Genomic DNA, 17,127 nt, shown 5'->3' on the forward strand with positions numbered 1-17,127 from the left:
CGGCGCATGCGCGCTGTAGGTTTCTCTTCCACTTCTGCCATGGCGGAGGCCGTGGCGGCGGCAGAGGAGAAAGAGTGCCCCCAGGGCACTGGCCCGATCCCTGATCGAGGGGCCCCGATCGCGGGCCTGGCCACCATGGGGGGACCTCCCGGGGTCCGATCGCCCCGCGCCCCCACCCCCTCCCCCAGGACCCCGGGTGCATGGTCGCGCCGCTGATCGCGCCGCCACCAGAGGTGGTTCAAACCTCGGCAGCGGGAGAAGCCTCCCAGCGGTGGGACTTCGGCCCATCGCGGGCCGGAGAATTGCCGCAGGGGCCTCGCCGCTCGACGTGGCACGATTCCCGCCCCCGCCAATTCCCGGCGATTCTCCGACCCTGCTGGGGGTCAGAGAATTTTGCCCATTGTGTGCAGTTTTGGTCTCCTTATTTAAGGAAGAATGTAAATGGGTTGGAGGCGTTTCAGAGCGGGATTACTAGATTGATTCCTGGAATGCCTTATGAAGAAAGGTTGGACAGACTGGGTTTGTTTCCACTGGAGTTTGGAAAAGTAAGGGGTGACTTGATTGATCTATATAAGATCCTGAATGGTCTTGCCAAGGTGGAAAGGATGTTTCCTCTTGTCGCAGAGCTAGGGGACACTGTTTTAAAAGACGGGGTTGCCATTTTAAGGCAGGGTGAGGAGAATGTTTTTTCTCCCAGACTTTGGAACTCTGCTTCAGAAGGCAGTGGGAGCAGGGTCTTATTGAAGCTCAGAATGCTTCCGGCAGCACAGAGACCCTGAGGCATATCCCCACTGCTGTTTGCCCTGGCAATCAAGCTACTGCCGAATGCCCTTAGGGCGGTGAAGGGATGGAGAGATACCCAAAGGGGGACAGAGAGCAGAGAGTCTTACTCTATGCAGATGACTGCTCCTCTATAAGCTCAAAGCTCCTGCTCAGCATGGAAGGAATAATAATACTCCTGAAAGAGTTTTGATCCATCTCTGGTTCCAAACTTGACCTGAGTAAGAGCAAAGCTTCCCTATGAACCCGTAGGGGAAAGGAGCAGAGCTGTGGGGACTGCTGTTCAAACTGGCCCAGATCAAATTCTACTACCTGGGAATCCAACTTGCCCACAACTGGATACGGATCCAGAAGTGAAACCTGATGGGTCTGATGGAGGAAGTAAAAAAGGACCCGCAGAGGTGGAGCTCACTCCCACTCTCCCTGGCAGGGAGAGTGCGTGGGTTTCCTCCGGGTGCTCCGGTTTCCTCCCACAGTCCAAAGATGTGCGGGTTAGGTGGATTGGCCATGCTAAATTGCCCGTAGTGTCCTAATAAAAGTAAGGTTAAGGGGGGGGAATTGTGGACGCGGACCAGCAAACCACATACATATGTTCTGGGGCTGTGTGGAGTTGGAGAGATACTGGGCGAGAGTGATCAGGACGTTGTAAAAGATTGTGGGGTAGAAGCTGGGCCAGACCCCAATGGTGGTGATTTTGGGGGTGTTGGAAATGCCGGAGCTGATGGAGGGGAGGAAGGCCAATGTGGTGGCCTTCGCCTCTCTAGTTGCCCAATGAAGGATTCTGCTAGAGTGGCAGTCAACAACGCCGCCAGGGTTGGTGGCCAGGCTGGAGGACCTGTACGACTTTCTCCGACTGGAGAAGATTAAGTGAGAATTGAGGGGATCAGCGGAGGACTTTGAGGCACGGCGGGGACTGTTCATTACCATGTTTGAGGAATTGTGCATCGTTGGGGGGGGGGGGGGCGTGGAGGAGGGGGAGGAGGAGGGAGGGGAGGGGGGATGGAGTGGAAAGAGGGAAAAACTTGCACAAACTGTGAGATGTGGAGAATGTTATTTTATTTAGTTATGCTTCGGAAGCACAGTGGTGCAATGGTTAACACTGCTGCCTCACAGCGCAGAGGTCCCAGGTTCGATCCCGGCTCTGGGTCACTGTCCGTGTGGAGTTTGCACATTCTCTCCGTGTTTGTGTGGGTTTCGCCCCCACAACCCAAAGATGTGCAGGGTAGGAGGTGGATTGGCCACGTTAAATTACCCCTTCATTGGAAAAAATGAATTGGGCACTCTAAATTCATTTTTAAAAAATATTTAGTTATGCTTTTGTACTTTTGAATATGTTTGGAATAAAATACATTGAAAAAAATATGAACGTGCTTCCCAGGTTCCTCTTCCTGTTCAGATCCATCCCAATCTACATCCCCAAGGCCATTTTCAACACAGTGGAAAGCTAACAATGGTGTTTGTTTGGAGGGGGGGGGGGGGTGCTGTGGGGAGAAGAGCCTGAGGATTAGGAAGAAGGTCCTACAAAGAAGGTGGAATGTGGAGGACTAGCCCTCCCGAACCTCCAGTTTTACCACAGGGTGGCCAACGCAGAAAGGATACGGGGAGGGGTCAAGGAACTGGGAGCGGAGTGGGTGAGGATGGAGGGGAAAGCACTTCAGACTAACCCCATCTGCAATAATCACAGGTTCACTCCTGCAACAATGGAGGCCTCCTTCAAACGGTGGAAACAAGACGAGGGGACACTGACAGTTGGGGACATGTACATGGACATTAGAGTAGCGACCCTCGGGAAACTCAAGGAGAAGTTCCAGCTCCCAAGAGGGAATGACCTAAGGAACATACAGTTCAAAAACTTCCCCCACCAGGAAAGGATGAAATACCCCCAGATCCCAGGACATACACTGCTGGAAAAAACTACTAAATGTGGACAAGCTAGGGGAGGGGAACTGTGCAGACCAGAGAAACCCAAATTTAAAAAGAAAATCAAAAAAGCCATGATCTTATTGAATCTCAAAACAGGCTTGAGGGGCCAAATGGCCTACTTCTACTCATATATCGTATATTTGTATGTTCTTACCATGTTTCTTGCTCTGTGATTTCTCACACTCTTCATCTTTATCATCTTTTATCTCGAATACAAGTTTGAAATAAACTAAGAACCCCCTTAAAATATCTGCTGAGTACTAAAATATAATCTAAGACACTTTTATATTTTTACAAGTGCCATTTAAATGATACTTTAAGTTTTATTTATGCAATCCTCCGTTCTTTAGAACTCGGAATAAGAGTAGACCATTCAGATCATCGAGCCTGTTCCGCTATTTAGTACGATTATGGTTGATCGAACACTTCAATTCCCTTTATACCCACTATCCCCATTACCTTTCACATTATTGTTAAAAGTGCCAGTTATCCTTCTTTTCTCTTACATTGACTTTTTTCCCTGTTGCACGAGACTTGACAGTAATTGGACTGTGAAACTGATTGACTCAGAAGAGAGAAAAAAGACGAACTCCAGTCACTTCACGAGATCAGTAAAGATCCCTTTTTTAAAAAATGGAAGAATAATTGAGCAGCAAAGCTAGGGTTGTTCAATAACAATGAAATTGAATATGTCTGAATGATTGATCACTTCAATAAAGCAGCTAGACCTCAGCTCTATGCTACTGCATTCCCTCTGGTGCACGAAAGCCTAACGATGAGGTACATGGAAAATGACTGTGACGTGCAATTCCTTTTTTAAAAAAATGTATTTTATTACAAACATGGATCAAAATAGGTTACAGCAAATAAATACCCGAGAAAACATGTTTCCCAACAATCAGCTGTACAGTTTGCACAACTTTGTCCCCTTTTCCACACACCCCCACGACGAACAACTCCTCAAACACGATCACGAACACCCCCCACCTTTTGTGACATGTAATTCCATGCAGAAGAGCTTGACACAGTTGTGAGATAGAACATCAAACATGGAACGTACAGTGCAGAAGGAGGCCATTCGGCCCATCGAGTCTGCACCGACCCACTTAAGCACTCACTTCCACCTTATCCCCGTAACCCAATAACCCCTCCCCTAACCTTTTTGGTCACTAAGGACAATTTAGCATGGCCAATCCACCTAACCTACACGTCTTTGGACTGTGAGAAGAAATCGGAGCAACCGGTGGAAACCCACGCAGACACGGGGAGAACGTGCAGACTCCACACAGGCAGTGACCCAAGCCGGGAATCAAACCTGGGATCCTGGCACAGTGAAGCCACAGTGCTATCCATTTGTGCTACCGCGCTGCCCCGAATGAAGAAGTTGCTGCCTTTTTTTCACCAGCCAGGGATCCCCAGGCACTGGTAAATAAACCTTTGAAAAATGCAAGGTGACCAGTCAGAAACATTTCTTTCCAATAAAGCAGCTGGTGTCATGATGAATGGGACCTACTGCATAAATATTATATAATTAATTTGTTGCTAATATGCTGCTGTAGCTTATATTGGATTTTAAAGAAAAAATATGACTGTAATCTTATTACAGGTGCATAGGTCAGAATAGACCAAGAGCCTTCTTAGAATTGCACTGTATGTTATAGTGCTGGGTATGAATTTATGAATTCTTTATTACATTATGCCATTTTAAATGTAACAATCTTTGACCCTCCGCAGTCACTTTCAGCAGCAATTCTACCATCAGGAGAAAGTTGGAGCATTTCATCAACTATTTATAAAGCACTTTTATTGTAATAAAATGACCCAGGATGCTTCACAGGGGCTCTATAAAACTTGGCATCGAGCCACATCAGGAGATATTAAATCAGATGACCAAAAGCTTAATCAAAGAGAGAAAGTGAGGTAGGGAGGTCGGTAGATTTAAGAAGGAAATTCCAGGGATTAGAGTCCAGGGGTAACTGTGTTGGCTTGCGAACAGAAGCCGTTGTCGGTGGCTCACTAGCTACAATTATATGGATGTCAAATCAGGTGAAAGCCGTCTCTCCCCGTTGGATGACAGTAGACAAGTGTTGGAGGAGCATGGTGTGATTAATCATGTCAAAGGCTACAGACAGGTCAAGGAGTACGAGGAGTGTTAGTTTACCCTTGACGCAGTCACATGGGGTGACTTTGATAAGAGCTGTTTTGGTGCTGTGGCAGGATCAGAAACCTGACTGAAGGGGTTCAAACATGAAGTTCTTGGAAAGGTGAGCATAGATTTGAGAGGCGACAACATATTGGAGGACTTTGTAGAGGAAAGAAGGTTGGAGTTGGGACGGTAATTTCCAAAAACGTGAAATCAACAGTAGAGATTTTGAGCAGAAGGGTGATGACAGCAGATTTGAAGGGAGTGGACGGTCACTGAGGAGAAAGAACCCTATCATAGAATCCTAGAATTTACAGTGCAGAAGGAGGCCATTCGGCCCATCGAGTCTGCACCGGCTCTTTTTTGAAAGAGCACCCGACCCAAGCTCACACCTCCACCCTATCCCCATAACCCAGTAACCCAACCAAACATGAAGGGCAATTTTGGACACTAAGGGCAATTTAGCCTGGCCAATCTGCCTAACCTGCACATCTTTGGACTGTGGGAGTAAACCGGAGCACCCGGAGGAAACGCAAGCACACACGGGGAGAACGTGCAGACTCCACACAGACAGTGACCCAAGCCGGGAATCAAACCTGGGACCCTGGAGCTGTGAAGCAATTGTGCTAACCACCATGCTACCGTGCTGCCCAATGAAAACAAAAAGTAGGTTTGGCAGCATCTGTAGGGGGAGGAGTTATTGTTAATGTTTTGAGTCTGTATGGCTTTTCAGAGGTACAGAAAGGGAGAAATATGATCGATTGTATAGGGTGAAAGAGGGGATGGAGAAGCTGGAACAGAGTAGAAGGTCAGTGATTGGTGGGAGCTAGGAGACATTGGAACAAAATTCTGTAAGATACAAGACAGTTGAGGCATTAATGGCAGGGGAAGGTGCTGATGATGGCATATGTGTAGGATAGCAGAATGTGTTAATAGGAGAAAAGAGGTCAGTGCTCAGTGGAAGCAAAACTAAAGAGCACATGATGTGGTGAATGTGATTCACACCGGATTATAATCTGTATATACAAGTGTCTGTATTGTAAGTGCAGTTGCACTACCTGTCCTCCAGGGGGAGTAGCTCTGGGAATGCTCGAGTTGTATGGGGCTTCTCCCTTGGCTCTGCCCAGGACTCCTCCCCTGGAAGCTGCTGTATAAAAGCTCAGTGCCACATGGTCAGCCGGCCAGTTCACCGAAAGTTCAATGGCTAACTGGCTGGCTCTGTTGTGAGTATATTAAAACCGCTATTCTAATCCTACAAGCACGTGTCCGTAGAATTGTTGGTTCTAACACATCACAGATGGCCCAGTGGGGGATCGGGAGTTTTGCATTGGGACAAAAATGTTTTGGTTAAAAAAGAGGGTTAAAATGGAGGAGAAAGGTCACAAACTAAAGTTGTTGAACTCAATGTTGAGTCTTGAGGGCGGTAACTTGCCTACTTGGAAGATGAGATGCTGCTCCTCAGGTTTGTGATGGGCCTCACTGGAGCATTGCAGCAGTCCAAAGACATGTGGGCATGAGAACAAGGTGGTGAGTTGAAATGCAAACAACAAAAAGGTCAGGGTCATTCTTGTGGACTGCGAGAAGGTGTTCTGAAAAATAGGTCACCGAGCCTATATTTAGTCTATGGGAGCAGCGAAGAATCCAAATTGAAGAATGTGCAAGTGAAACGCTGCTGTGTATTCATGTTTGTTCCTAGTTGGAACAAGGTCACTTTGAGCGTCAATCATGAGATGTATGATGACATCATTAGCAGTTTGGGTGGGCTAGCAGTCAGTCTATTCTAACAGCCTGTGAGAAAACACCTTTCCAATAAAGCTCTTGTTTATTTTGTACATTTGTGGTCTGCAGTCCTGTACTTTAAAAATACCACAAAGAAACTGACGATGAGGTGCAGAATTCCAGTGGAGTAAGAAAAATCATCGATCCACACTGCAGCCTTCTAAAAAGGATTATGAAGATGAAAATATCACTACACCAACCAAAGCTGGCAAGGGAAAGGTACCAAATAATAGGAAGTAGCTACCGTTGTACAGGGCATTGGTGTGACCACACCTAGAGATCTGTGTACAGCATTGGTCTCCTTATTTATGGAAGGAGATAAATGCATTGGAAGTGGTTCAAAGAAGATTTATAAAACTTATAACTGGATTGAGCAGCTTATCATCTGAGGAAAGGTTGAACAGCCTCAACTTGTATCTGCTGTAGTTTAGAAGAGTAAGAGGTGAATTGATTGAAACATCCAAGATCCTGAGGGGTATTGACAGGGCGAGTGTGGAGAGGATGTTCCCTCTTGTGGGAGAATCTAGAACTAGGTGCCACTGTTTAAAAATAAGGGGTCACCCATTGAAGACAGTGAGGAGGCAAAATGTTTCCTCTCAGATTTTCTCTCAGATGGAAAGCAAGCTGGAACTTGCTTTCTCAAAAGGCGGTGGAAGTAATTTCTTTGATTTTTTTAAAATTTAGAGTACCCAATTCATTTTTTCCAATTAAGGGGCAATTTAGCGTGGCTAATCCACCTAGCTTGCACATCTTCGGGTTGTGCGGACAGTGACCCAGAGCCGGGATTGAACCTGGGACCTCAGCGCCGTGAGGCAACAGGGCTAACCCATTGTGCCACCATGCTGCCCCTTTGAAACTTTTTAAGGCAGAGCTAGATAGATTTTTGATAAGCAAGGGGGTGAAAGATTATTGGGTACAGGTAGGAATGTGGAGTTGAGGTTACAATCAGATCAGCCATGATCTTATTGAATGGTGTAGCAGGCTCGAGTGGCCTACTCCTGCTCCTCAGTCGTATGTTCGTATGTTTGTCTTCCTGGATAGTGTTGAAAACCCTTCCACCAGCAAAAAGTGTGGTTAGATTCAAATAAATGGGTGTGAATGTGCTCTTCTATGTCTTTACAGATGATTTGATAAATCTCCAAATGGAATTGAGGCACTAATTAAACATATCTCCAGCTTTGCACTCAGACTTTATGGCTTTGTCTGAGCCTGAGGAAGAAAGTGCTTCTTTTTTCGTTATGGAGAGATACCCATTCTATTTTTGTTTTAATTTTTAGAGTACCCAATTGTTTTTTTCCAATTAAGGGGCAATTTAGCATGGCCAATCCACCTACCCTGCACATCTTTGGGTTGTGGGGGTGAAACCCGCGCAGACACGGGGAGAATATGCAAACTCCACACAGACAGTGACCGGGTCCAGGATCGAACCTGGGTCCTCAGCAACATAGGCAGCAATGCTAACCACTGCGCCACCGTGGTGACCCTTCCAGTCTCAGAAATATATCTCTGTAAATAAAACCCCTCAAACCACACTTCAATTCTTTTTACTCAGAACTGATTAAATTGAAGGTTTTTGTGGAATTCTAAGTATTCCAGTATAAATGCAGATACATTTCTGTGATATAAAATGAAAAATGTCAATTCTGGCACAATGGGTTAGCCCTGTTGCCTCACGGCGCTGAGATCCTAGGTTCAAATGTCAATTCTGATCTCAGAACCCTCCTTGATATTAGCTTAATGTCTATCGATATCTAGTATAATTAGCTCTTTATCAATTACACTAGAATGTCATCCTGCCATGGGTTAAAACTCCACATCATGCACTCAGAATGTAACGTTTTACAGCTCTCCATTCGGGTCACATTAAACCTTTCCTCGAATCTCACTGAGTAGCCACTATACTGAAATATTTCAGTTAAAAGCCAGCAATCTCTGGCCGTTTAGATTCTCTTTTCCGGCTGGCCGTGCACCCCTGCCCATGGGATTCCTGGCGGAGTGGGATGGCTTCAATGAGAAATCCCATTGGCAATCAGCGGGAAGAGAGAATCCCACCACCAGTGAATGGCGCACCACCGAGAAACACACGATTGGGGGACCAGAGAATCCCACCCAAAAAGTTAAAGTGAGTGCTTTGCTTTCCCCCCAGCCCAGTCTAAAATTAAATTCAAAGGATGTACATTGGACTTCAGCGGTTCAGGAAGGCGGCTCACCAATACCTTCCCAAGGGCAATTAGGGGTGGGCAATAAATGCTGACCTTGCCAGCAATGCCCATATCCCATGAGTGAATTAAAAAAATAAAATAAAATTCCAATGTTATTCTTGGTTTTTGTTCAGTGCTTTCTTTGTTTTTTTCCCTCTTTCTTTAATTGCATATCCAACTTTGCAAATTACTGTGTTAGAAGGAGCGCAAAGGTCATGGTTTAGTTTTCAAATGCTGTATAGGTAGCATTTAATGAATTTAAAGAATGTTGGTAGCGAGAACAAAGCTTTCTTCAGAGACTACAAAAGGGGCCTGTGGTTTTATTGTTGGGCTGAAGAGTTAATACTGGATGTTCAATAGAGTAGTAAATCTATGAATGCAATTCTGAATCAAGTACATTCCTGATCTGAGAGGAATTAATTCATAGGTCCTAGTTCTCAATTTTAACTGTGGCCTCGGGATGTGGGCATCAGTTTCAAACTTCCACAGTGGAGTTTAAACTCAACTTGCTGGATAATTAGCCCAGTAACATAATGACCAAGCTATCTACCATGACTTTGGAGCCCAATATCGTACAAGAGGGCAGCATGGTGGCACAGTAGTTAACACTGCTGCCTCACAGCAACAGGGACCCGGGTTCAATTCCAACTTCGGGTGACTGTCTCTGTGGCGTTTGCATGTTCTCCCTGTGTCTGCATGGGTTTCCTCCGGTTTCCTCCCACATTCCAAAGATGTACAGGCTAGATGGATTGCCCCTTAGTTGAGGCGGGAAGGCCAACAAATGTGGAGCTGCTAACAAAACATCCTGTCCTATTTACGAAAGACAATATACCGCAGAACACTGTAGGTTGCATAAGCAGCCAAAAATAAATGTTAATAATAATAATAGCTTATTGTCACAAGTAGGCTTCAATTAAGTTACTGTGAAAAGCCCTTAGTCGCCACATTCCAGCGCCTGTTCGGGGAGGCCAGTACAGGAATTGAACCTGCATTGGACCGCTTGAACCGCTGAAGTCCAATACTGCTGACATTGTTCTGCATTACAAACCAGCTGTTTAGCCCACTGTGCTAAACCAGCCCCTGTTGGCAGCCAAATAAAAAAACATGTCCTTAATCCTAAATGATACATTTTGTGAGCCTCAAATAATTCTGACAGTTCAGCTGTAAATGTTAAAATGCTTAACAATTAGTAAAATGCAGTATTGCCTACAAATTCCCCCACCTTATGAACATGATACCTGATGATCAGATACCTCATTGCCAGGATATTTTAACTCTAATGAGATATTGATTGGAGTTGATAGAACAGTTTGCAAAAGTTAGAACATCATGAAAAATAAGTGATCCAGATGCCCAGAGTGAATATATTTGTAATTTTTTGAAGCAGTCAAGATGGATGAACTGTTGGAAATAGAACTGGGTGTTTTATATAAATACTAAATCCAACCATTCAATATCCTGTTGTACAGATGGAGCTGGATTTTCTTTTAATTTAGCGAAACAGGAGAATGGCCATTATTCACCGTGATTTACAAGCTGCTGATAAAATTGTGGGAGAGTGCAGGTTTGAATAATGGTCACAGCTGCAATGTAGGAAGAGAGGCCAGTCAATGTGTGCACAGCGGCATCTCACAAACAGCAATGATATAACTTAGCATTTTAGCGATGTTGGCTCAGAGACTTGAGCACAAAATCCAGGGAGACATTGCAGATCAGTACTGAGGGAGTGCAGTAATGCCAGAGGTGAAGTCTTCCCAATAAGATGCAGATAAGTTCCACCTTTCCTCTCAGGTTAACAAAAAAGATGCACAGCTCGGTTAGAAGTTTATCAAGTGGATGCTCCTCGCCAATATTGAACCGACCAGCATCGCTAAAACAGATTATCTTGTCATTATAGCATTCCTGTTTTGGGAGCTTGCTGTGCATAAATTGGCTGCCACGTTGCCTACATTTCAACAGTGACTGTACTGCAAAAAGCACTTAATTGGTTAGGCTGTAGAGCACTTTCGGAGGTCCAAAGGTCATGAGAGATGCTATATAAATGTAATAAAAAAACAAAGTGTTGGAATAACTCAGCAGATCTGGCAGTATCTGTGGAGAGAGAAGCAGAGTTAACTGGTGGGATTTTCCACGCAATCCCGCTGCACAATTTGCGATAGCTGCCATTGGCTGGCTGCGGGATCTTCTGGCCCCTCCGTTGTCAAGGGATTTTCCCATTGAATGCACCCCTCATCTTTGTGAAACCCTTGGTGGGGATGAGCTGTTGGCTGGACCGGAAAGTCCCGCAAGTTTCGGTCAATGTTTCGGGTTCAATATGACACTTCTTCTGAACTCTTTAGAGCAGTTCTGAAGAAGAGTCATACAGATGGAAACGTTAACTTTGGTTCTCTCTCCACAGATGATGCCAGACTTGCTGCGTTTTTCCAGCATTTTCTCTTTATTGTTTGAGATCTCCAGCATCTGCAGTATTTTGCTTCTATACAAATGCAACATATTTCATTAGAGAAAGAAATCCTGAAGGACAGCAACCCACCTTAGCTGATTTTTTAAATACTTGTGTGAATATTGCAACCTCATTCTTTTTTTATGATTCACCATCTTTGCAAAGTACTGGAAGTGGCGCAATTGTTGTTTTGTCCCTTAGCCTCACTGTTTGACACTTTTATTTCTGAAACTTCCACACATTTCAATTTGATTACTCATTTTCCTTAGTGCTGAGTTCAATTTCATTTACCCATAGCCAACAGGAGATTCCTCGGCTACTTCAGAGACCGGTCTGTCAGTGACTTAATTCCAAATCCCCATCCCCCCCCCCCCTCCCCCCCCCTGCCTCTCCCCACTCAACAGGGGTTTTATTAAGTTTGAAAGTTAGGGAAGTGTCATTTGGGAAAAGTAAGAGGAGAGACATTACAAAGAAGGCATGCACAGAGCAAATTTCCCGAAACTTGTGGATAAAGTTTCTTAAGATCCAAACAGTAATTGGTGGCTGGTGGAAGGCTAGACCAGACAATTCTCTGCTTTTGCTTTCAATAGCCTTTCAATACGCACTTCATATTCTACAGCTCCAGTGATCACACATCAAACATATTAGTTGGCCCATCCCGTTCAGATTAGAACACTTTTTTGGATTGTGTCATTTATTTTGCTCATTTACGTGGTATCCGCCTATCTCCGCCAGAAACCTGAAGGGAAATGCCTCTAATTACCATGCCTTTCAAAATGTTTACAATGAAACCTGGCTTCATCAGTTCCCTATACTACGCAGGTATATGCTTTGACCAAAGAGAGATTCTGCCTGCTTGTCCAAAGCATGTTATGTGGGGTTTAGTCTTAAGCATCCATCGTGTGAGACACTGTGTAAGGCAGGGTTTGGATAACGTGTATACTTCCAAAGAATTTGATATTATTTCAACGTGTCTGTGCCACTTTATTTCTCACACATTCCATAAGGCACAGCACCATGATTCAGCAGAATGTCTGAAATTATCTACCCAATCACTTAACTATTGGAAGAATGCTGCAATCTGAAATTCACCGAATAACAGGGGTTCTCAGTTCTGTCTCCAAATCTAATGCTCATTATGAAATATATTCTCAGGAACAAATAATATATAACCATACCCCCCTTCTTCTCCACTGTGTGTGAGTTTGATAAAAGATAAAATGCCTCTGATAGTAGCCTGGGATGAATATTCAGGGTGGGGAGATATGCACAAATCAAAGGAGTGATTCTCCAATATTGGACCCAAGTGCTTGCACCTTCGTGAATGCCATCATGTTTCTCGATGGCGCAAACCGGTCCCGGGCACGACAGATTCTGGCCCCCACAAGGGCAGCACGGCGCTGGAGTGGTTCACGCTGCTCCAGCCTCCTTACGCGGCGCCAAATGGGCGCCGAGCCAACCCACGCATGCGCAGTTGGGCCGCGCAAACCCGTGCATGCGCTGGAGCCGTTCACGCTGCTCCAGCCTCCTTACACGGTGCCAAATGGGCCCGTGCCAACCCGCGCATGCACAGTTGGGCCGCGCAAACCTCTGCATGCGCAGTTGGGCCACGCCGAACTGCGCATGCACAGGGGGACTTCTTCCGCGCGCCAGCCCCGACTCAACATGGAGTCGGTGTTCAGGGGCCGGCCGCACCAGAAAGTAAGCCCGGGGGGGAGGAGAGGCCGGCCCGCCGATTGGTGGGCCCCGATTGCGGGCCAGACAGCATCGGAGGCCAACCCCCCCCCCCCCCCCATTCCCCCCCCCGGTGAAGGAGCCCCCCTCCCCCCCACAGGCCGCACCCTGACCGTTCGCCCAGAGGTACCGCCGGCAGTGACCATGGGTGAACGGTGCCGGCGGGACTCTGTCGTATCGGCGCGGCCGCTCGACCAATCCGGGCCGGAGAATCAGCGGCCCCGACGATTCCAGCGGCCCGTGGCCGTCACCACGCCAAACGCGTCGGTGCAAAGGCTCGGAGATTCGCCCTCCAAGGGTCTAAATCCTTTCCAAATCATTGTAATTGGTGAGAGATGATGCATCATATTTATATGTAACAGTCTGGTCTCAGCACAAGTGCAACCCATTGTCATTCCCTGAATTGAACATAGGAGTTCTTGAGCTTCCTACCTGCCAACAGTACAGAATATAATAATAAGAATCTTTATTGTCACAAGTAGGCTTACATTAACATTGCAATGAAGTTACTGTGAAAAGCCCCTAGTCGCTACATTCGAGCACACAGATGGAAAATTTAGAATGTCTAAATTACCTTGCAGCGCATCTTTCGGGACTTGTGGGAGGAAACCGAAGCATCCGGAGGGAACCAATGCAGACACAGGGAGAACGTGCAGACTCCGCACAGACAGTAGCCCAAACCGGGAATTGAACCTGGGACCCTGGAGCTATGAAGCAACAGTGCTACCCACTGTGCTACTGAGAAGTAGGCAGAAGCCCGCCATCACCAACTCAGTCAAGATGGTTTCAGACAGCAAAGTCAGACGTTATCATAGGGTAGGTTTTCCTCACTTCACATCTGGTCTGCTGTGGATTCATCGATAGATTATTGGTTATATTTAGCTGACAACTCTATTATCGTTAGGGTATAGAAATATCAGAATTTTAAAAGGTAAATGACATGGGCTTTGCAAAGTGCACAATGCACCTTGCATACTTTATACTGTGCCTTGTATATTGTACATTGTAATATATATTTCACCTTGCAAACTGCATCTTACCCTGGGGAAAATGCTGCAATGTATTATTAAGGAAGTCTTAACAATGCACTTGGAAAATGCATCATAGGATTAGAACAAGTCAACATGATTCTATGCAAGGGAAATCCTGTTTGACAAATTTATGAGAGCTTGTCGAGGATGTAACTAGTAGGGCAGATAAAGAGGAATGGGTAGATTTAGTTTACTTGGATTTCCAAAAGACATTCAATATGGTGCCTCTCAAAATACTAATACACATGAGAAGGGTCATGGAGTTGGGGGTGATATATTAAGCATGGATCGAGAATTGGTTAATGGTCAGGAAGCAGATAGCAGGGTTAAATGGGACATTTTAAGTTGGCAGGCTGTGACTAATGGAGCGCTGTAAGGAACAGTGCTGGGACCTCAGCTATTTACAACCAAGATTAATGACTTTGTGATGAAACCTATACTTACCTTGCTGAGTTCACAGGTCGGATGTTCTGATTCCAGATGAAGCCTGGGCCTTTCGTGCATGTTGCTTCTGGGAATTGGCCACACATGCGCAGTCCTGGCATTTTATGCTCTTCAGGCTGAGGACTAGCCCTGTGTGCATGCGAAGAAAGAAGAATAGCGTAAAATGGCAGGTCAGATAACCTGGTCTGGAATGGCATTGTTGAATGCAGGACACAGGAGGGGGACAGAGAGAGAGGTCTTAAACCAGGAAGGGACAGGTATAGACCCCAAACAAAAGTCCCAGGTAAGGGATAAAGACAGCTGTCCTAAATATGTCTCTCTGAGTTGAGTTAAAAGAAGGGTAATGAAAAATAGGGACCAAATTAAAAGAAGAGCTCCAGGGAGCTGACTTTAAGTAAAATGAGTACAGAAGCCCCGAAGATTAGAGAAGACAATCGAAGGTTGGTAACTCTGCGCTGCAGGCCGTGGGGGCAGGAGCAGAGGACTTCTGCTTGGTACAGCCAAAGAGCTGGAATATTGCTTGTAAGATGAAGCTTCAGCACACTTAGAAACCTGGTGGAAGGTTATCTCGGAGGGCAAGATTGAAACCCGGCCAGGTGGGTCATTGCGGAATCCATCCCAGTGGGACCGACTTTCAGAGAGAATTCCAAAGCAGTTTCTTCAATTGTGGAGATTGAAAACCCTTCTAAGAAGGATGACTGAAAACATTCAGTGAGATGTTTTGGCTCACAGTGTGACAAATGACTGGATGGGTTTTTGCAAAATCCAAGGAATCGCAATTGGTCGCATGTCATTTATTGTTCAGTGTGGTATGTTTGACTACAGTTCACCTGTTAACTTACAGAACTGTACAGCACAGAACAGGCCCTTCGGCCCTCGATGTTGTGCTGAGCCATGATCACCCTACTCAAACCCACGTATCCACCCTATCAGGGCCGGCTCAAGGCACCGGCAACTCGGGCAGTCAGAGACTCGGGTCCCGCGCATGCGCAGTTGGGCCGGTGCCAACCAGCGCATGCGCGGTGGCCGCCCTCCCCCAGGGCGGCCCCCCGGCTCGGTCCGTCCCCCCCCGCTCGGTCTGCCCCAACCGCCCCCCCCCCCTCGGGTCCGCCCCCTCGCCCGGTCCGCTCCCCCCGTCCCCCCCCTCGGTCCCCCCTGCCCCCCCTCGGGTCCGCCCCCCCGCCCCGCCCTCGGGTCCGCCCCCCCGCCTGGCCCTCGGGTCCGCCCCCCCCTCGGGTCCGCCCCTCCTCGGCCCCCCCCCCCCCCAAGGGCGCCGAAGTTCAGCTTGCCCGGGGCGCCAGCAACCCTAGGGCCGGCGCTGCACCCTATACCCGTAACCCAATAACCCCCCCTTAACCTTACTTTTTAGGACACTACGGGCAATTTAGCATGGCCAATCCACCTAACCCGCACATCTTTGGACTGTGGGAGGAAACCGGAGCACCCGGAGGAAACCCACGCACACAGGGGGAGGACGTGCAGACTCCGCACAGACAGTGACCCAGCCGGGAATCGAACCTGGGACCCTGGAGCTGTGAAGCATTTATGCTAACCACCATGCTACTGCGCTGCCCCTAAATGTTGAATGTTAGAACATATCCTGAATGTTAGAACATAACATAGATATTGTAGATTCCTTTACCTTTCTGAACTTGTACAGTAAAGTTTAATTTTGTTTCTTCCAAACTCGGCACAACATCGAGGGCTGAAGGGGCTGTTCTGTGCTGTACTGTTCTATGTTCAAACCTGTAGAATCTTGTGGCTTAATTTATTCACTTAGTACAGGTATTGAATCCCAAATATAATCTACTTTAAACAAGATGTTATTGGTCCCTAGCTGCCCTCCCCCCTCCATCACCACCACCACTACCACCCCCACCAACAGGGTCTGGCCAAAGATCATAACAACATGGACAAAGATAATGAGAGTAATGTACCTAAGTTTGATGACAATACCAAGCTAGGTGGGGATGCAAGGTGTGAGGTGGACACAAAGAGGCTGCTAAGAGGCAGAAACAGGTTAAGTGAGTGGCCAACAATATAGTAAGAAGTCTTACAACACCAGATTAAAGTCCAACATGTTTGTTTCAAACACTAGCTTTCAGAGCACTGCTCCTTCCTCAGGTGAATGAGGATTCACCTGATTCGCCAGATTCACCTGAGGAAGGAGCAGTGCTCTGAAAGCTAGTGTTTGAAACAAACCTGTTGGACTTTAACCTGGTGTTGTAAGACTTCTTACTGTGCTCACCCCAGTCCAATGCTGGCATCTCCACATCATGGGCGACAATATGGCAGATGATGTACAATGAGGGAAAATGAGAAGTTATTCACTTTAGTCGTTAGAGTAAAAAAAACAGATATTCTTTAAAACCATGAAACTGATCAATGTTGATGTTCAGATGGACTTGGGTGTGCTCGTACAAGGACCATAAGAAAATTATCATGTAGGTACAGCAAGCAATTAGGAGAGCAAAGGACATTTTGGCATTTATTGCAGAGGCTTTGGAGTACAAGGATAAAGATGTCTTGCTACAATTATACGGGGCTCTGTTGAGACAGCATGTGGAGCACTGCATGTAGTTTTGGCCTCCATACTTAAGGAACAGTGGGCTGGATTCACCATTTTTGGGGCTAAGTGCAGAGCATCTG

This window comes from Scyliorhinus canicula, chromosome 7 (genome assembly GCF_902713615.1).
Source record: "Scyliorhinus canicula chromosome 7, sScyCan1.1, whole genome shotgun sequence".
In the NCBI taxonomy this organism is placed as follows: Eukaryota; Metazoa; Chordata; class Chondrichthyes; order Carcharhiniformes; family Scyliorhinidae; genus Scyliorhinus; species Scyliorhinus canicula.